General features: G+C 32.9%; 1 protein-coding gene and 2 long non-coding RNA genes across 3 annotated transcripts in view; 1 reads left to right on the plus strand and 2 right to left on the minus strand.

Annotated features, from left to right (window-relative positions):
• Positions 1-1,085: 1,085 nt before the first annotated feature.
• The window catches only part of LOC149487838 (uncharacterized), a 53,929-nt gene continuing 35,230 nt past the window's right edge, over positions 1,086-19,784 (plus strand). Inside the window, exon 1 of the mRNA XM_089696511.1 lies at positions 1,086-1,337. The gene's annotated coding sequence lies outside the window, so the exon portion shown is untranslated. The remainder of the gene's footprint in view (positions 1,338-19,784) is intronic.
• LOC149487839 (uncharacterized) lies at positions 7,728-9,812 on the minus strand. The gene is made up of 3 exons (XR_016315753.1): positions 9,384-9,812; positions 9,061-9,234; positions 7,728-8,728 (listed from the first exon to the last, which is right to left on the minus strand). It is a non-coding gene; the product is annotated as an uncharacterized LOC149487839 (long non-coding RNA).
• LOC149487840 (uncharacterized) lies at positions 15,827-16,601 on the minus strand. Its single transcript, XR_016315755.1, has 3 exons — positions 16,332-16,601; positions 16,144-16,205; positions 15,827-16,065 (listed from the first exon to the last, which is right to left on the minus strand). It is a non-coding gene; the product is annotated as an uncharacterized LOC149487840 (long non-coding RNA).

The raw sequence follows: 19,784 nt of genomic DNA on the forward strand, positions 1-19,784 counted from the left end.
CATTATTTTATCCGAGTTCTTCTTAACAATCAAAAAAGTCTTTGAAGTTCCGATCCGAAGAAGATTAGACACATTCAGTGGTAACGAGCATCAGGGCAACTAAAGTTCGTATAAACTCAAAGCTTCATTGTCGTGAACGAATGACGGCGAAACAAACGCCATACCAGCCAGCCGCATGCAGCGAGTGCCGAGTGGCGACCGCGACCGACTGGGAAGTAGGGATGGCGATTCTTTACGAAAAAGATCGATTTTTAAATCGATTCGAATCGTAGTCTAATGAATCGATTCACGAAAAAATCGAGGCCTACAAAATCGATTCTTAAAAAATCGATCTTTTTTTCAAGTTTGCATTTACAATGTAAATTTGTATCAATTTTACTAAAAACAAGATTAATATTGCAATTAACGATATCTTATCAATAAAATCAGGGAATTCAAAAATAACAATTATTTTTATTACCGTATCTTTATATAATTTGAATAAAATAAAATATTAAAATGATATAAGGATATCAAACAATAACAGAACAAACTGAAAATAATAGCGTCAAAGTGAAAAATAAGAAGCGCTTTACTTATTTACTTACCTTACCTACTCTCAATTAGTTATTATTTCGCAACAAACACTACATGAAAATCTGATGAAAATCAATTATCAATCATGCAAAATACTTATATTATGCTAATAACAGTATTCAATAAACGACAACAACAAATGAATAATGCAAATTGCAATATCAATCGTCACAGATTATAGATACCTACATAAAGTCAAAGACTACTAACGTAACTTTTTTATTAAAGAGAGGCGAGTAAAGGATACTAAACATACAGCCATCTCGCGAGTTTATGAGTAGTTAACTCTTTAACCGGCAGCACTCTTATAATTCAGGCACATTCAACTAAATGCAAATAATTGTATGGTTTATACCAAAACAGAAAAAATCGAATGTCGATTTTCAAGGGTGATATATCGATTCAGTGAATCGACACAGTACTTCATATCGATTTAAAAAATCGATATTTTCTGCTCGAAAAATCGATTCTTCGATTAATCGATCTCAGATCGCCATCCCTACTGGGAAGTGGGATCAGTCGGAAACGAACGATCGAACCATACTTACGTCTCATTCATACGGCGCACGTGATTAAAGTTGTTCCCTTCGGCACACGTTTTGTCATCAGTGAAGTGGATATACGAATTTAAAAACGAAATTGTTGAATTAAAAACTTACAGAAAGTGTACGAATATTGATATTCCGTGGACTTTTGTATCCCAGCAACAATACTGTTTGTGTGCGGAGGATATGCCGGTGCACTAATTGCTGTTAGCGGAGGTAAGTGAAGTTTATTTCTGTTTGCATATCCAACTGTTTTTCTAATAAACTACAATGAACTCGCTCGTTATTTATGGCGTAGTCTACATAGAAAAAGTAAAAATTTATAAGTACGTTATTTTCGTAGTAGATAGCGTCATTACAACGCGTACAAGTTGTAAAACTATTATTTATTCTTTGATCCATGTTTAACGCATAAAAAGCTTCGCATGTTCACTTACTATAGCGCCCCCATCCGCCGCTGAACCTGTTCCTTGTCAGATAGTTTGTTATTATTTTTGCCGTGACTGAACAAGAACTTCTGTACCGACTTAATTATTAATTACCGTTGCACTTTAAAGGCTGTGAAATAGATCTCATGCAGGAAGAGGAAATAATGTGTAATTTACAAGACGTAGTGAGAACATTAGCATTGATAGGTAGGTATAAGGTATTATAAGGCAAAGCAATAATTATTTTATTACATACCTAAGTAAGTACAGTCTAACAAAATAAAATAAATTATATTTATTAAATTAGCTATTACTTTGACAATAATATTAGGTACCTAACTATGCATTTTTAGAGCTTATAGATATTGCATGGTAAAGAATAAAAGATAACAAGGGGGTTATGCCTGACTGCACTCGCAACGGTCAAAGTAAAATTCGTTCGGCTAAACTGTACATTATAGGGCGTGGAGTTGAGAGTCGTAATTTTTTTTGTGGTTAGCTATTGTCCTATGGAACCTAAATCTGAAATTTCACAGCGCGAAAACTTTTTGTTTTTGAGTCACGAATTTTTGAAAATCGGAAAATTTTACTCCATTTTATCTTTGAAACGCGAACTTACTGTTATGACAGTGTCAAATTGACCTACAGCGATTGTCAAACGCGTTTCATTTCAGGTAAAACATTTCTATCTAACAAAAAAAATATTATAATTTAAATTTTATTTATGAAATTTGTATATTTTTTAACAACAACATTAAAAATAATTATTATTAAGTATAGTTTTTGTAAAATAGATTAAATAAAATAAAATTATTAATATTCGCAATTTATAATTTAACAAAAATATTAATCGAAGTGTCTAGTAGTCCGCTAAACGGATGAATAAAATAAATTAGTCGTCCGATTACCGGATGAATAAAATAATTTAATCGTCCGATTATTCGGATTACTAGATAACCTTTTAACACTAAAGCTAGTTGGGTTGGACTAAAGCAAAGGGGGCGCAGGACTTTTGATGGAGTTGGTGTCATTTTAACACCTATTTATTATTGTTTTATCGTAAAGATAACGCTAATATAAGCATGTTTTATAGGAACAACTTTTCTCTAAAATCAAAAATGGCGGAGATATTCACCCTCAATTCGTTAGGTTAGGTTTAGGTTAGGTTAGGTTAGGTTAGGTTTCTTAAAAAAAAACTACACAGAAATAGGAGCCCCGCGAAGCGGGGCTCCGTCGACGCGCAAAAAAAAAATCAAGTTAGGTTAGGTTAGCCGTTAGGTTAGGTTAGGTTAGGTTTCTTAAAAAAAAAAACTAAACAGAAATAGGAGCCCCGCGAAGCGGGGCTCCGTCGACGCGCAAAAAAAAATCTAGTTTAGGTTAGGTTAGCCGTTAGGTTAGGTTAGGTTAGGTTTCTTTAAAAAAAAACTACACAGAAATAGGAGCCCCGCGAAGCGGGGCTCCGTCGACGCGCAAAAAAAAATCAAATACCTACGTGTGCCCTCCTCCCCCCACAAAAAACCTATAATACGTGCGGCAGTTCTCTAAAGAAACCCCGATAACCTAACTATATAGATAAATAGATGTTATCGGACGATTAAATTATTTTATTCATCCGGTAATCGGACGACTAATTTATTTTATTCATCCGTTTAGCGGACGACTAGCGCTGTCCAATATTAATTGTACGCTTTGTACCGTGGAACAAAACAATAACGACGTCATTTTCAGTTACCGTTCGTTTGCCACCTTTCAGTCGAGATCGTTTCGTGCGTACTCCTGTTAAGCCCTAAAACTGTACAAAACTATTAAACTTTTACTTTTAGCATACAAATAGGTAGCGAGGAGCGAAGCGACGAGCGTGTTATGGTTAGGGAGCCAGGTGCAAATTTAGTTAACTATTTCCTCTCAAGAGATAATTCGTCAGACGCATGAGAGTATAGTATTATAAAGCCTCGTGAACGTCAGCTGGCGCTCGGTTGGGGGGGTGAGCGGTTGTAGCCTCCCACGCACATAGGAAAAAAAATACATTCATTCATTCATTTCCTCTCAGCTAAAAATTTGTCAAATTGTAGCTAACCCAATATCTCAACGAAAAAAAATAGTCAGCTGGTTACAACATGGTGTATTATACGTCAGCTGGTGTCTCGAACATGGAAGTTAAATTTAAAGAAAAATTTATTTTCCGTTATTTCCTCTCAAACAAAAATTTACCTGATGATAGCTTATATGTAACTGTGGATAAATATATATGTCAGCTGGCTGTATCTTGGTGAAAAAACCGTCAGCTGATACGGGAGGCTACAACCGCTCTTCCCCCCAACCGAGCTCCAGCTGACGTTCACGAGGCTTCATAATACTATACTTTGATGCATTTTACTAATTACCGCTTGAGAGGAACTTGGTCATAAAATCTGCTGCTGGCTCCCGGACCATTAGGTTAACATTTGAACTGCCGCACGAGCCGAGCGAGCGAAGCGAGCGTGCCGCGGCAGCGGCCGGCGAGTGCCAGAAGCGACTTTAGGGCGATTCCCACTCAAACAAAAAAAAAAAACTACAGGTCATACTAATGTCTATTACATTAAATCTGTCATATTTCAAATCAAAGAGCTAATGCAATATTACTAGTATTGAAAACTATTATTGTAAAGTAATAATTAATATTAATTGCTTCAGATCAATGTGGAACTGGAAAAAAATACCTAAAGCAAAGGGGACGCAGGACTTAGAAAATTTTTGATGGAGTTGGTATCATTATAACACCTATTTATTATTGTTTTATCGTAAAGATTACGCTAATAAAAGCATGTTTTGTTGGGGCAACTTTTCTCTAAACTTGATAATTACCAAGATACATGACGGATTGTAAAATGTAAATTTTTTCAATGATGGAATATTATGTATTCAATATTAAGCTGCGAAAGTCCGAATCTAGCTAAAAAACGTTACGCTAAAATAAGCATTGCATTATCATAAGACTTGCCACAGAACCGAAGCTGTCAACCCCGAATTCCACGTGGTCTTGTTTGCCCTACCCCTAGAGTGTATGTAAAAAGCCGGAGGCGCGGAGGGAGAGCAGCCCTCGCCCGCCGTGACAAAGCTCGGGAGCCGTGCGGAGCGGAGCGGCTGAGGCTGGTCGCCGAAGGCGACCAATAAGCTGAAGCTGCGAAGTGGAGTACGGGCGACCGTGCTTTGTCACGCAAGGGCGGAAGGGCTGCACTTCCCGTAGCGCCGGAGCTAAGGCAGTGTCTGAGACAATATAAAAAAGACATGAGGAGATAGGGAAAGGGTTAGGTTAGGTTTTATCATCAATCTTTGAGGGCGAATATCTCGGCCATTTTTTATTTTAGAGAAAAAGTTTTTTTTATAAAACATGCTTATTTTAGCGTTTTGAATAAAAATTATGTATTTTATGATTCCTATACAATTTTCACTTTAGATCAAAAATTTTCTAAGTCCTTACTTTGCGCCCCCTTTGCTTTAGGCGGACCAAAACTTAATTTGTAAATATCTCGAAAACTATTAATTTTCGCGCCCCCCCCTTTACAGGGGAAGTTCCTAGTACCCACCCCCCCTCTCTCCACCCCCCACTACCCCCAAATTCCACGCCCTATAATGTACAGTTTTACCATTCGTTCCCTTAACACGGCAAGCCCTGAAATAATGTACCCAGATATGACCTGAATTGGTTTTAGTGATAGTTATTGATTAAAAAATACCATAGTAGAGAAAAAATAAAAAAATAATTCCTGTAAGTAGGTTTTTCAGGATGTCCGTTAAAACGGCCTTTGCCAAGAACCCCGTCTTCATTGTTGTCTCAAAAAACGGACAACGCTGCCATACAGCTTATAAAATAAGTATGAAAAAAAATAAAATTCACTTAATATAACACAATTGAAAACAATTTCAAGTAGCATTTTATTGTTTTATTGTATCACAGTATTTTCACTATCTATTATAACAAAAAATTCTTAAATTTTAACTAAATACCTAACAAATGATAATTGAGCCCTCTCGAGCTCAATCACACTATTTAGTTGTGTGAAATGTTATATAACATTTATTATTTTGTGTCAAGTAACCGTTAGTTTCATTTAATACAAATAATAATGGTTTTTCTAAAATGTTAAGTGATATTTGGCCGATGATTAGGACATTTAGACGAAATGCATGTGGAGGTCGAGGAACTCCCGGTTCTACTGTAGACCCAACAGATTTAACTGGTCTTAGATTATATTCGTCATTTTGAACTTAATTAAAAATAATTCTACACATAATTAAAGACTCTAAAGCAAGAAAATCCAATAAAAGTGATATTTTATTAAAGTACGAATCATGGCAACGTCCGTTTCTTGGGACATGCCAATGGGTTCTTAGTTACCTGTATCTACGGCACTGTCCTAAAAAACGGACCAGCTATATTTCGAATATTTTGTCATAGAATTATTTGAATATTTAATAATCTTTATAGCAAAAACAACAGTTTATCTCACCTGAAAGTTAAATCAATAGCAATCAAACATGGAAACTATTTCATTAAAGCTATTATTGACCAGAAACACAAACCATCACTAATTCCGGGATTCCCTAAATTCAACAGTCACCTAGCACACGAATTAAATGTTTTCTATAATTGGCATGTAGGAGAAAAATAAAGGATTGTTATCGTACTTTCTCCAACGTAGTCAATTTTCTAGATTTTTTGGAACGTTCAAGATTTACACGGCAATAAGTACATGTACTAAAAAAGTGACAGAAGGGTTAAGACGATACACAAAAAAAAATCCACTGCTTGGCGGGCGGAGTCTAATAGCTCGCTATCGCGAACGCGGGTGTGCGCTAAGTCATTCTTGCAAACTCGCCGCGCTGCCGCTGGCCGACTCGGGACAAACATGTATGGAGTCGTCATACAGTTATAATATTGTTATACATTTATTTAATTGTTGATTTATTGGTTTTATTTTCTAGCTTATAAACAAATAATCTTCTTTTTAACAACTACTTAGACATTATTAATAATTATTATCATTTCGTAATGTTTACTTTATTACAAAATAATACAGGTTATAAATAATCTTTAAAATAACAAAAAATATTGTTACTCTGAAAAAATGAAATGGTACTCAATAACGCGGACTACTGAATTGATTTAGATAGAATTTGATGCTGACGTAGATATTACATCATGCCCAGAAATGAAAGGTACTTTTTCTGAAAGAAGTTATAAACCCTAATTCTTCTCAGTCAAAGTCAAGAGTGGAAGATATCACTAATACAGTAAAACTGATGCGAAACTTTGGATATTAATTTGTATATTTTTCTGTTAGTTGTTACTTAATCACGTCAAGACTACATTACCAATTTTGATAAAATATAGCTAATTGCCTGGATTTACACATAGGATACTTTTTATCCGAACTGAACACTTCTGTGGGAAAAAACAGGATTCACGATATAACCTAATTCCACGCGGGCAAAGCCGCGGTCGGAATGATATTTTTTTAAATAAAAAAATTGTTTAAAAAAAAAACACAAAATATATTGACGCATGTATTTATTTTTTGCACTCTATTATAATTGTAATTATTCATTACAAATAATCAAAATAAAATGGCCAGAACAAAGTTAGGCCCTGGGGGGTAACCGGCATCTCTTATAGCAAGCTTATTATAACATTACTATGTCTTTTCGTACCGTGACACCCTTAACGCAAGCTTGTTGCAGCGTTAAACTGATTTTGTTTTTCTAGCAATTTTGATGACGTCACTCGTAATAGTTCACTCAATTATTGGGACCGGTGCGAACTGCGATCTATTTGACAATATGACAGTTATCAGATAATAATAGAACTTTAGTCTTTACATCGGCTTGTTCGAAGAAAAGGCTTCAAACCTTTTGATTTAAGAAGAATCGTGTACCTAAATAGTAAACAAGTGCGTAATCATCACGAGTCCCTATGAGATATTTGGGCATCATATGAACAATTTGAAAATACAATATAACCTACAGATTTATCTGTGTAAGTACCATATAATGTAAGTATCATACCCAATGCAAATCTATTTAAAAATACGTCTGTATAAGTACACATTCTCCACTTGTTATTTCTCTGTATAATAAAATGCAACTCTACTTTTTCCCTAATCATAAATTTTATCTAATACTTAATGTAAATCTATAAAAGATTGTTTATTATTTCTTCATGATTCAATATATTTTATCATGTTATTATTTACCTATATAGAATATAAGACTATAAAAGTAAATCTACACTCAAATACACTACCCATATTATACTTATGTAATCTGTTGTTAAGGATCTCATTTAATTTTGAGAAATAAAACCATTATTTATTTCCAGATTCTACAATCAATTCCGAGCACTAGGAATAAGATTACCCAGAGTAACCACATGGAAGCATTGATAGTATTCAAGAAGCCATAGTGCCAGCGCAACATGAATATATTTTTTTCAATAGGAAGCAATATCATACTTTAAATGTTTAAGTGCAATAAAAAACATTTATAAATCCAAAATCTTTATTTAGTCCTTTTTATTTATTTATTGACAAATCATTTGCTCCTTTACTTCTCTTGATATCATTTATATAAAAAAAAGTGATAAAACATGGAAGTATTCGAAATTAGATTCAATTCTATTTAGCTTAAATATTTATTAAAAACAATTAGGTAGATATATATAACTCAAATCCAAATTTGTAAGTAAATAGCATATTAAAAACACCCTTGATTAAAATAAATTAAGTTTTATTTATAGTACCAGCCTTTAAAACTTAAAATGCAATAAACAAAAACTTTATATTTACATCACAATGAATAATTCCTACACTAATAGATTAATGGTACATATTTATATTTTTATTTTAAATTTAAATCAATTATTGTATTTGCATAATGAAGAGTAGATAAATAATTTAAAAACTTGCAGTACTTATGTATACTTTTAATTTCATTTTTATTAAACTTAAAATGAAAACAATGTAGGTACTATATTAAGGTACAATTAAATTTTTACATTTTCAGATGTATGATACAAATATGAATATTTTAAGTGTAGACATGGTGGCGCCTCCCCCAACTTGAAGTTCTCACTACCACATGATCATCTCCCAAGCCGGTACTTCCTTGTTCAATGTTTGGGCAAGCCGGCAATCAACACAACTGTGAAAGATACATTGGACTTAAACTGATTCTTTGTTGCTTTAAAATTTAATAAGTACATTTAATATGTTTACTTTTATTATTAAAGGGCTTGTCATGGTGTATGTAAACGTCTAAAAAGAAGTTTTTTAAACAATGTCGGTATGGTTTGTTAAATACCTTATTTGTTAATAATTTTTCAAGTATTTCAACGTTTTAGTTGTTTATCTTGCAATTCTTAATATTGTATTAAAAAAAACTTAAATGTGTAGGTACAATGCCTTAGAAAACTTTTAATATAAGTAGCTTCTAACCAAACACAGGTTTGCTTATAAATTAATATAAATATTTACTTTTGACCAGCTGCTCTAGTTTTTGTGAACTCCCAAATCATTTGCACTTATACTTTCAGAGAATTCTATCAACTTCGTCTCAGCATAACTTTTAACTCGTTGGGAGTTATTTATGTACCTTTGTCTTTGTAACTTCAGGGTCAAGGAGCTTCGCGCACTCTGCACAATGTTCTGCTGCAAGTTAAATAAAAATTACTTCAATTAACAATAATCAAAACAGACGAAATCATGCAAAAACCAATACTTTATTCGTAAAAATATATCTGTGTTATCATAAATCGTCCAATGTTTTAGATATATTTATTACTCGTATATTATCTTACCTTGCTATTTCAATTGCTCTTTCATGCCTCTTTCATGCATTCTTTAATGCATATTACTTATCTTTCGCAATTTTTCAATTTGATTTATCCAAATTTTAGTAATACGAGGACAGTGATTATGACATTTGGATTTTTGACGTTTAATTTTCAATCACCGCCATTTTTATAATAACAACCTTGTTTTGTTGAGTTCACAAAATAATCTTACTTTATTTTGGTACCGGGAGCCTTTTCAACATGATTACTATACGATTGCCTACAATGTCCAAAGAGCGAATGAATTCCGAAGTTTTGTCTATTTTTTTAAGATTAATGGCTTGGCTACGAGGCTTTTAGGCCAAGTCGTAATGATTTGTATCGAACATTAAACGTCAAAAATCAAAATGTCATGTCACTGTCCTCATAATTCATATTATTATCTAAAATTTCAGATAAACTTAAACTTAAATATGTGAATCTCATCTCTGGATAATTGAGAAAGTGCGAAAAAGGGTAAAAATGTACTTTAAGGGCCGTTGAGGGAGGGGGGTAATGGGGGGGAGGAGGTGAGGAGGGGGGGAGAGGAACCCCCTCTGTGAAGGGGGAGGTGCGGAACCCCTCCCCTTTTCGAGAAAAATGCAAAACAATTTTTGAGGTTATGTTACGAAATGTAATAGGAAAAAGGGGGTAATGGAGAGGAGATTTGGCAGGGAGGGTTGGAAAAAGGAGGGGGGATAAGAATACAACATAAAATACAGTAATTTTTGACATTTTTTTTAATAGTTTCGGGAGAAAATGTAAACTTTTTTAAGGAGGGGGAAACGAGTGGGCTTCGCCAGAAGACTCACTTCGTCGCCCCCTCGCTTTACAAAAACACTCTAGTTGTGTGACAGACAAGACCACGTGGGATCGGGGTGCTCCGATTCGGATCTGCTACTCGAAGTGACCTAACTCGACTCAAGTCGGGGTGCTCTGATTCGGATATGCTACTCAATGTAACCTAAATCGACTCAAGTTGGGGTGCTCTGATTCAGATCTGCTACTCAAAGTGACCTAATTTGACTCAAGTCAGGGTGCTCCGATTCAGATCTGCTACTCAAAGCGGGCTAACCCAATTGGTGTGCTCGATCTCAAATCGACTTTCGATTTTTCTTTTATGGTAAAAAAAAATATTTAGAATTAACTGAATGTACTCACAATATTATCGAATTCCCTGAACTAAAAAAATTCCTGATTTTACTGATAAGAGATCCCAGAGATTGTTTATTATGGTACCATTCTTGGGCTACATAAGAATGGATTTATATTTACATTGCAAATACAAATTTGAAAAAAATCGATTTTTCAGAAATCGATTTTTATATTGTGTCAGACACTGCCTTAGCTCCGGCGCTACGGGAAGTGCAGCCCTTCCGCCCTTGCGTGACAAAGCACGGTCGCCCGTACTCCGCTTCGCAGCTTCGGCTTGTTGGCAGCGTTCCCAACCGTACGATAATTATCGTACAAACACGATAATTTGGTGCCTACGTACGATGTACGATAGCATGTTATTATCGTACGCTGATTTTACGATAATTTCTATCAGGCAAAATTCGAGAATTTATATTATTTCACCCATACAAATATGAAATTTTGACGTGTTTCATATCGAACTTTCATGGGAACAGTGAAATTTTGTCAGATTGAATTTTAAACTTGGCGCGTTTATTGAACATAAAGTGGAAATGGAATCGGTTCAGGTCTGTAGTCTGTACCACGCGTAAAACCAAAGAGTATAATGAATATTAAGGCACGAAAACGTTTGGGTTTCAGTGTCCCGTTGATTTGACAGCGGTAGTTAAACAAAGATTAACTATAGAGAACTTGCATACTTATCAATATTACAATTTATATGATTTATTTATTTATAATTGACTTTATTCTAAAAAGTACGATAATTTCGAACCAAAAACGCCTAATGTACGATAATTTTACGCCCCTGGTACGATAATCAGCTCACTTCAGGTTGCTAACACTGCTTGTTGGTCGCCTTCAGCGACCAGCCTCAGCCGCTCCGCTCCGCACGGCTCCCGAGCTTTGTCACGGCGGGCGAGGGCTGCTCTCCCTCCGCGCCTCCGGCTTTTTACATACACTCTAGGGGTAGGGCAGACAAGACCACGTGGAATTCGGGGTTGACAGCTTCGGTTCTGTGGCAAGTCTTATGATAATGCAATGCTTATTTTAGCGTAACGTTTTTTAGCTAGATTCGGACTTTCGCAGCTTAATATTGAATACATAATATTCCATCATTGAAAAAAATTACATTTTACAAGAATTGTACTTGCAAAAACGAAACGCAACAAAAAAAACAAATGTCAAGATGGTTGCTCGAAATTGTATGAAAAATTATGAAACTTTGATAATTAATTTCTAAAAAACTATAAATCTCCGCCGGTTAAGATTTTACGGGTCAGTTACTTAGGCATAGACCTTTCTCCAAAAAAATTTTGGTTGCCCAACTCGATGGCCCTTAAGGTACATTTTAGCCCGAAAAAGCAATATTGAAATAGCAAGGTAAGATAAAGTACGAGTAAGGACGATAATTATGATAACAGACTACAGAGATATATTTTTACGAATATAGTTTTGGTTTTTGCATGATTTCGTTTGTTTTGATTATTGTTACTTAATTGAAGTAATTTTTATTTAACTTACAGCAGAACATTGTGCAGAGTGCGCGAAGCTCCCTGACCCCGAAATTACAAAGACAAAGATAGGTACATGAATAACTCCCAACGAGGTAAAAGTTATGATGAGACGAAGTTGATAGAATTCTCTGCTGAAAGTTTAAGTGCAAATGATTTGGGAGTTCACAAAAACTAGAGCAGCTGGTCAAAAGTAAATATTTATATTAATTTATAAGCAAACCTATCTATGTTTGGTTAGAAGCTACTTATATTAACAGTTTTGTAAGGAATTACACACCTACACATTTAACTTTCTTTTTAATACGATATTAAGAATTGCAAGATAAACAACTAAAATGTTAAAATACTTGAAAAATGATTAACAAATAAAGTATTTATTATTTAACAAACTATACCGACATTATTTAAAAAAAAATTTTAAATTACTGTATACACCATGACAAGCCCTTTAATAATAAAAGTAAACATATTAAATGTACTTATTAAATTTTAAAGAAAAAAAGAATCAGTTTAAATCCAATGTATCTTTCACAGTTGTGTTGATTGCCGGCTTGCCCAAACATTGAACAAGGAAGTACCGGCTTGGGAGATGATCATGTGGTAGTGAGAACTTCAAGTTGGGGGAGGCGCCACCATGTCTACACTTAAAATATTCAAAGAAAATGTAAAAATTTAATTGTACCTTAATATAGTACCTACATTGTTTTCATTTTAAGTTTAATAAAAATGAAATTAAAAGTATACATAAGTACTGCAAGTTTTTGAATTATTTATCTACTCTATATTATGCAAATACAATAATTGATTTAAATTTAAAATAAAAATATAAATACCATTAAACTGTTAGTGCAGGAATTATTCATTGTGATGTAAATATAAAGTTTTTGTTTATTGCATTTTAAGTTTTAAAGGCTGGTATTATAAATAAGACTTTATTTTTTTAATCAAGGGTCTTTTTAATATGCTATTTACTTACAAATTTGGATTTGAGTAATATACCTAATTGTTTTTAATTAATATTTAATCAAAATAGAATTGAATCTATTTTCAAATAATTCCATGTTTTATTTCATTTTTTTATATATAAATGTTATCAAGAGAAGTAAAGGAGCAAATGTTTTGTCAATGAATAAATAAAAAGGACTAAATAAAGATTTTGGATTTATAAAATATGTTTTTAATTGCACTAATACATTTAAAGCATGATATTGCTTCCTATTGAAAAAAATATATTCATATGTTGCGCTGGCACTTTATAGCTTCTTGAATACTATCAATGCTTCCATGTGGTTACGCTGGGTAATCTTATCCCTAGTGCTCGGAATTGATTGTAGAATCTGGAAATAAATAATGGTATTATTTCTCAAAATTAAATGAGATCCCTAACATAAGTATAATATGGGTAGTGCATTTGAGTGAAGATTTACTTTTAAGTGTTTTATTATATAAATAATATAACATGATAAAATATATTGAATCAAGAAGAAATAATAAACAATCTTTTATAGATTTACATTAAGTAGGTATTAGATAAAATTTATGTTTAGAGAATAAGTAGGGTTGCATTTTATTATATAGAGAAATAACAAGTGGAGAATGTGTACATAAACAAACGTATTTTTAAATATACTCTTAAGATTTGCATTGGGTATGGTACTTACATTACTTTTATCTTACACAGATAAATCTGTAGGTTATAATTGTATTTTAAGATTGTCCATATGATGCCCCCATATCTCATAGAGACTCGTGATGATTGCGCACTTCGCAATAATAAATTATTTACACGATTCTTCTTAAATCAAAAGGTTTGAAGCCTTTTCTTGGAACAACCCGATGTAGTTATGTTAATTTTGCATTTTTAATATAATAAATGTATTATCTTCTTTAAAAGCTTCATTTATTGAATAGGGGTTTGACGCACTTGGTGCACTTCTCAACTTGTACACCATGCTCAAATGGTGAACTTAGCAACTTGTACACTTCTCAAATGGTACACTTCGCGACTGGTACACGTCTCAAATGGTGCACTTCGCAAATGGTGCACTTTTTAAGATTAGTTGAGATTTGGAAAAATTGTGTAAAAATGAAAGAATTTTTAGTTTTGGATGTTTAATTTTTATAATTATGTCAACACAATAATAATAATTAAACTATACAGAATCACCTTAAACACTATAACATTTTGGGTCATTTTTATTTTTTCAAAAATAAAAATGTGACTCGAAAAAATATCATAATAAAGATATGATATAATATCATATTATATCAATAACCTTTGTAATATTATTATTTAACTTTTAACTATTACTAATTAAATAAAAGCTTTAAATTAAATCATAACCTGTTTCTTAAAAACAAATTAGTAAAAGTAATAATAAGTAAAACTTAGTAATTCATCATAAATAATAATTACAGGATGTGATGTTTGATCGAAAATATAAAAAACTATTACGTAAGTAAATTAGAAGACAGAAGTATTGCGGTGGAACATTTCATGAAGAAGATCACGTTTCTCCAATTATTCAAGTAATTTAATTAATAGCTATTTACTTAATTATTAAATAGTAACAATTACAAAGTTTTACTTATTATTACTTTTACTAATTTGTTTTTAAGAAACAGGTTATGATTTAATTTAAAGCTTTTATTTAATTAGTAATAGTTAAAAGTTAAATAATAATATTACAAAGGTTATTGATATAATATGATATTATATCATATCTTTATTATGATATTTTTTTACTGTAATGCTACTTTTTTTTGACATAATTATATTATTTTTATTATATCCGAGTCACATTTTTATTTTTGAAAAAATAAAAATGACCCAAAATTTTATAGTGTTTAAGGTGATTCTGTATAGTTTAATTATTATTATTGTGTTGACATAATTATAAAAATTAAACATCCAAAACTAAAAATTCTTTCATTTTTACACAATTTTTCCAAATCTCAACTAATCTTAAAAAGTGCACCATTTGCGAAGTGCACCATTTGAGACGTGTACCAGTCGCGAAGTGTACCATTTGAGAAGTGTACAAGTTGCTAAGTTCACCATTTGAGCATGGTGTACAAGTTGAGAAGTGCACCAAGTGCGTCAAACCCATTAAATAGATTTCCAACTACATACGTTTCACTTAAATTTGATGTGTATTCTTTTAATAATATTCAAAATAATGTTATAAAAGTTCCATATTTACAACTTCACTAAAATTGCTTAAAACTGTCATTATTGACATTATAACAAGAATGCTAAATGTCAAAGAGAGCGTGCCGGTTCCAATTTTTCGATTGACGTCTCGAAACCGCTCGAAACAGTCTTGTTGCAATTGGTTTACATATGTTTTAGAAGGTCCCGGTGCCAAAAAAGTAAGATTATTTTGTGAACGCAACAAAACGTACCCATAATAAGACTGTTATTCTAAAGGTGCCGGTTACCCCCCAGGTAGGGTAGGTAGGCAGGTACAGCAATGTGAGACGAACACTGGCTTATTTATACCAATAATAATGTATTATAAACATTAAATTAAGTTTTCTTTCTAACAACAAAAATACATAATATTAGCTAATGTGAAAACGAATCAACCAATCATCCCACAACAATGAAATGTGCACACAAATATTCATCCAAATCGGTTCATGTGATTAGGAGGAGTGACTGCAGCGCCATCCTCCGGGCCCAATTGTGTTTCCAGATCACCCAGGAACTCAATTTAATATACTTACACAAAATTTTTCGAAATGAAAACTCACATTATATGAATATAAATCCGTTTTAGTACTAAGCAATTTCCCGCACAGGTGTAGTAAGTATAAATGAAATAAATATCAACATCAAATTCTTTATACAACATACTTATCTACCACCTACTAAGAAATGTAATTCTTGAAATTTTTTCGTATTTTTTTTAAATATAATACTACTCCAATGAGCTCCTGTTCCATATTACATCCACCATACTTCCACTAAGTTCACCATGATTTTTTATTTCTTTGCACTTTGTTGCTTTTTGCTAAAAATGGAATCATGCGATAAAACCAGTACTTAGAGCGTTGATAACATACATTTTTGACTGAATAAAGGTACTTACGAAGGAGTGGGTTCACATTGTGAACAATCAGTGGGTTTATTTTCCTTCTGGATTCCGGATTTCTGAAAAGATTATCTATGCTATAAATGAAAAAATCTTACACATTCGTTATGTACTTAAAACAGGGGTACATATCAAACATCGTCTATAATACAATTATCATCAAATTTAAAATTAAACCAACTTACTTCATTAATTTGTTCCAATTGTAAGCATTCTTTTTCCTCCAACCTTTATGTTTCTTCTTCTTATTTTCTTTATTGTCCCCATTTGTCTCATTTTGTCTTATCGTGTTGTCACCCTATGATACGATTGCGCGAGCGACACAAGTTCCCCGTGTGACGGCCGTAGCGGGAATGACTCGTGCAGCGATCGGGGTAGGAAGGTACAGGGCGGCTCTCGCTATATTGGCTGGTCGCGCGCTAATTTCAAGTATTTCTTGTTTATTTCAAAACCATCGCATATTTCAAAATTCTAACACGGTAGACGTATAGGTTGTATATTTTATAGTTAATATCCAAAAAGTCGTAACTTTACGTTTGTTATTTTGAAGATGCCAGTGATTAAAAAAAAATAACAATGAGAACTTTGTATTTTTTTTCTATCGAGAAAATATCATGGAATCATGTTTCTAAAACGGTAGACGTATTGTGTTACTATTGAACTTTCTTGTCAAGAATTTTCATCACGACAACTTTAATAATATAAAAATTACGAAGGTTTAAAAAGGGCCGTAAATGTTAGAAAAATTAATTCATCACCTTAATATTTATTAGATCATGAGAATGATAGCACAATATCGTCCCACCTGTTACAACTTCCGTGATCTACCTATCATAAAATGTCTTTAGAAATTGTAAAATTTTGTAAAACGTGTAAATATCTACTAGGCACCTACCTACTTTGTCACACATTGTACCTACCTAGTCGTAGGTACACAGGTATTATTATATTTGATATTACCAATTGAGAAGAAAAACTAAAAGGAGTTAGGTGTAAGTTGTAAGTTGTAAGTTGTAACCATGTTGTAAGTTGTAACCATTGAGATAATATTAATATGGAGATGACACCGCCTACATCACTTATGTTCCACTCAACATACGTCATGTGACGTATGTTGAGCGGTATTTTTTAATGTTACGATATTGTTACGATATTGCACAAATAATACAAATAATACGGAAAAGTGCAAAGGAATAACTTTCATCGTTAAGTACCTAACTAGATAATAATTTTTAAAACTTAGTTAGAGCAAAAAAATGGCGCACAGATTTTGTTCGTGGTGTCTACTCCATACGTAGTAATATTATCTCAATGGTTGTAACCCTTATTTTTACATTTCATAGGTAGCTTTATTTATAGGTAGGTAGGTACTAGGTAGTAGGTACAAGTTTGCTGCAGTACACGGATATTTCAAAATAATATCTAGCAAATTTCCTCCCATTAGACTTCACAACGTGGAATCTTATTATCGCAAGGAATATCGCCACTCTCGTATCAATTAAAATTTTTAATGTTATCTTCCCTTCATCTTCTCAAAGCAAAGTTACTTTAATAGAATAACATAAAAGAAACATCCAGTAAAAGCTTTTTTTTTAATTTTATCATTAGGTACAAAAAAAAGTAGCGGCACATGCATACCTACAGTTGGTAATTACCTACTTACTAAATGGATCATGTTTTGTACTCGATTATAAAAATAAACAGTCTACCGGAATTAATATTGACTTTTAACGGTTTAGACATTATCTATAACAAATATTTAAGTACCCTATTTATAGACTGTTATATTTTATGATAACACTTTCTGAGCAATATTTCACCAAGTTCGACTATTTACTAAGACAGCAAGGGAAATAATAAATAAAATATATTTTGACGTATCTATCCTCAAGGAATGATATGAGGAGGCAATGTCCTGGTGACATCCGCTTTATAGCATCAAATAAAATCAGGTTAATTTATTGGTTCATTAATTAAAATATTCACAGAAACGCTTTCAAAACTGACTATTCTTGACAGCATCTCTTAAATATTTAAAAATTAATATAAATCAATGAAATCAATTATTATTTCAATACCGACCGTAGACATTGGGATTTCCACTGCCGTAAAAAAATAAGGTATTTGGAAAGATCAATATAAAAAATAATTAAGTAAGTAGGTACCTATATTTTTATTTTTTAGTGTCATGTAATAATGTAGGTTGTTGCGGTAAAGATATAATATTTGAGGCACATAAAAAAATTGTATATGACTCTTTTCGATACGTATTGTCACGTACGGCAATGAACAACCGTTTAACAATTACTTAGATAACAAATGCTCACTACTAGATTCGCTCTATTTACTACAAATCCCATGTAATTTACTCCACAACAATAACAGTATCGGTCGTTTATTATTTTACTATAATGCAGTGAACATAATCAATAATTTATGTGCTGTTATATAACTGGACAGTCGTGTAAGTAATTAGAATGGGGCAATCGACGCGCCAAGCGAAATTTGCGTAGTACTCTAGCAATTTCCGCGTTTCCCCTTGTCGCTTACGGACAGAATACAAACTGTCAGGATCGGCAGTAAGACAAAGAGAAGGGCTGATTTATGCGACTTTCTCGAAAGCGCGCTTTGATAACCCAGTACAATGACGCTTTTGGCGGGAACGAGAAATATTACACATATTTTATAGTACAGATATTGCCTGAAGAATGATTACCTTTACAAGTTTTAATGGAAAGTCAATCAACGCTGTAATTTGTAAAGGCATTGTTCGAACATTAAATTAATTTGCTATGGTAACCTAATATTTCTTGATTACCCTTGCTACCATTCCACAACCTTTGATTGCAGAACCGTTTTGATTATTCAAGACCATTAATTAAATATGTACACATACAAATAAACTTTCAGAATAATAGGATGGGTGTAATTTGCTTCATTTTCCCTATCGTAGTGGTGTTTGAACAAAAACCGTGGAGTTTGCACCTGGCCGGGGTCGGCACTCGGCAGTTATAAATATTGCGCTAATTCACTGGGTCTGTTTGCTGACCGGGTTGCGGTTCGTTGCCTCAATGGGAACAAACGCTACCTGGATTTACTTCACTACATAGTATAAAACAAAGTCGCTTTCCCTGTCCCTATGTCCCTATGTCCTTATGTCCCTATGTCCCTTTGTACGCTTAAATCTTTGTAACTACGCAACGGATTTTGATGCGGTTTTTTTTAATAGATAGAGTGATTCAAGAGGAAGGTTTATATGTATAATAACATCCATTAAATAGTGGAGAAGTACTGTTATTTTTGAGGTTTCTAATGCGATGTCGTAAAAAATTACATTTTTTCCGCTTACATTGCAAACGCAGGCTGAACCCTACGAGTTTTATGAAAATAATGTACTAACTATTATACACATTGAAAAGGTCTACAGAAAAGTCCGCGATGGTATATGTCTATCTCTTATGGATAACCCACAATAACTTTTTTTTGTCGTTTACTTTTTACGACAATTAATGGCTAATTTTCGATGCGATTTTAACCAATACAGCATTAATCCTTAACCAATTAAATACCTTGAATACATTGTTCATTTAATATAGATCTATATGGCCCTTTACACCGTATGATTTAAGTGAATATTT

Source organism: Colias philodice, chromosome 6 (genome assembly GCF_061535455.1).
Source record: "Colias philodice isolate Cphi_HAF_F1 chromosome 6, ilColPhil1 Martin Lab GWU primary, whole genome shotgun sequence".
NCBI classification, from domain to species: domain Eukaryota; kingdom Metazoa; phylum Arthropoda; class Insecta; order Lepidoptera; family Pieridae; genus Colias; species Colias philodice.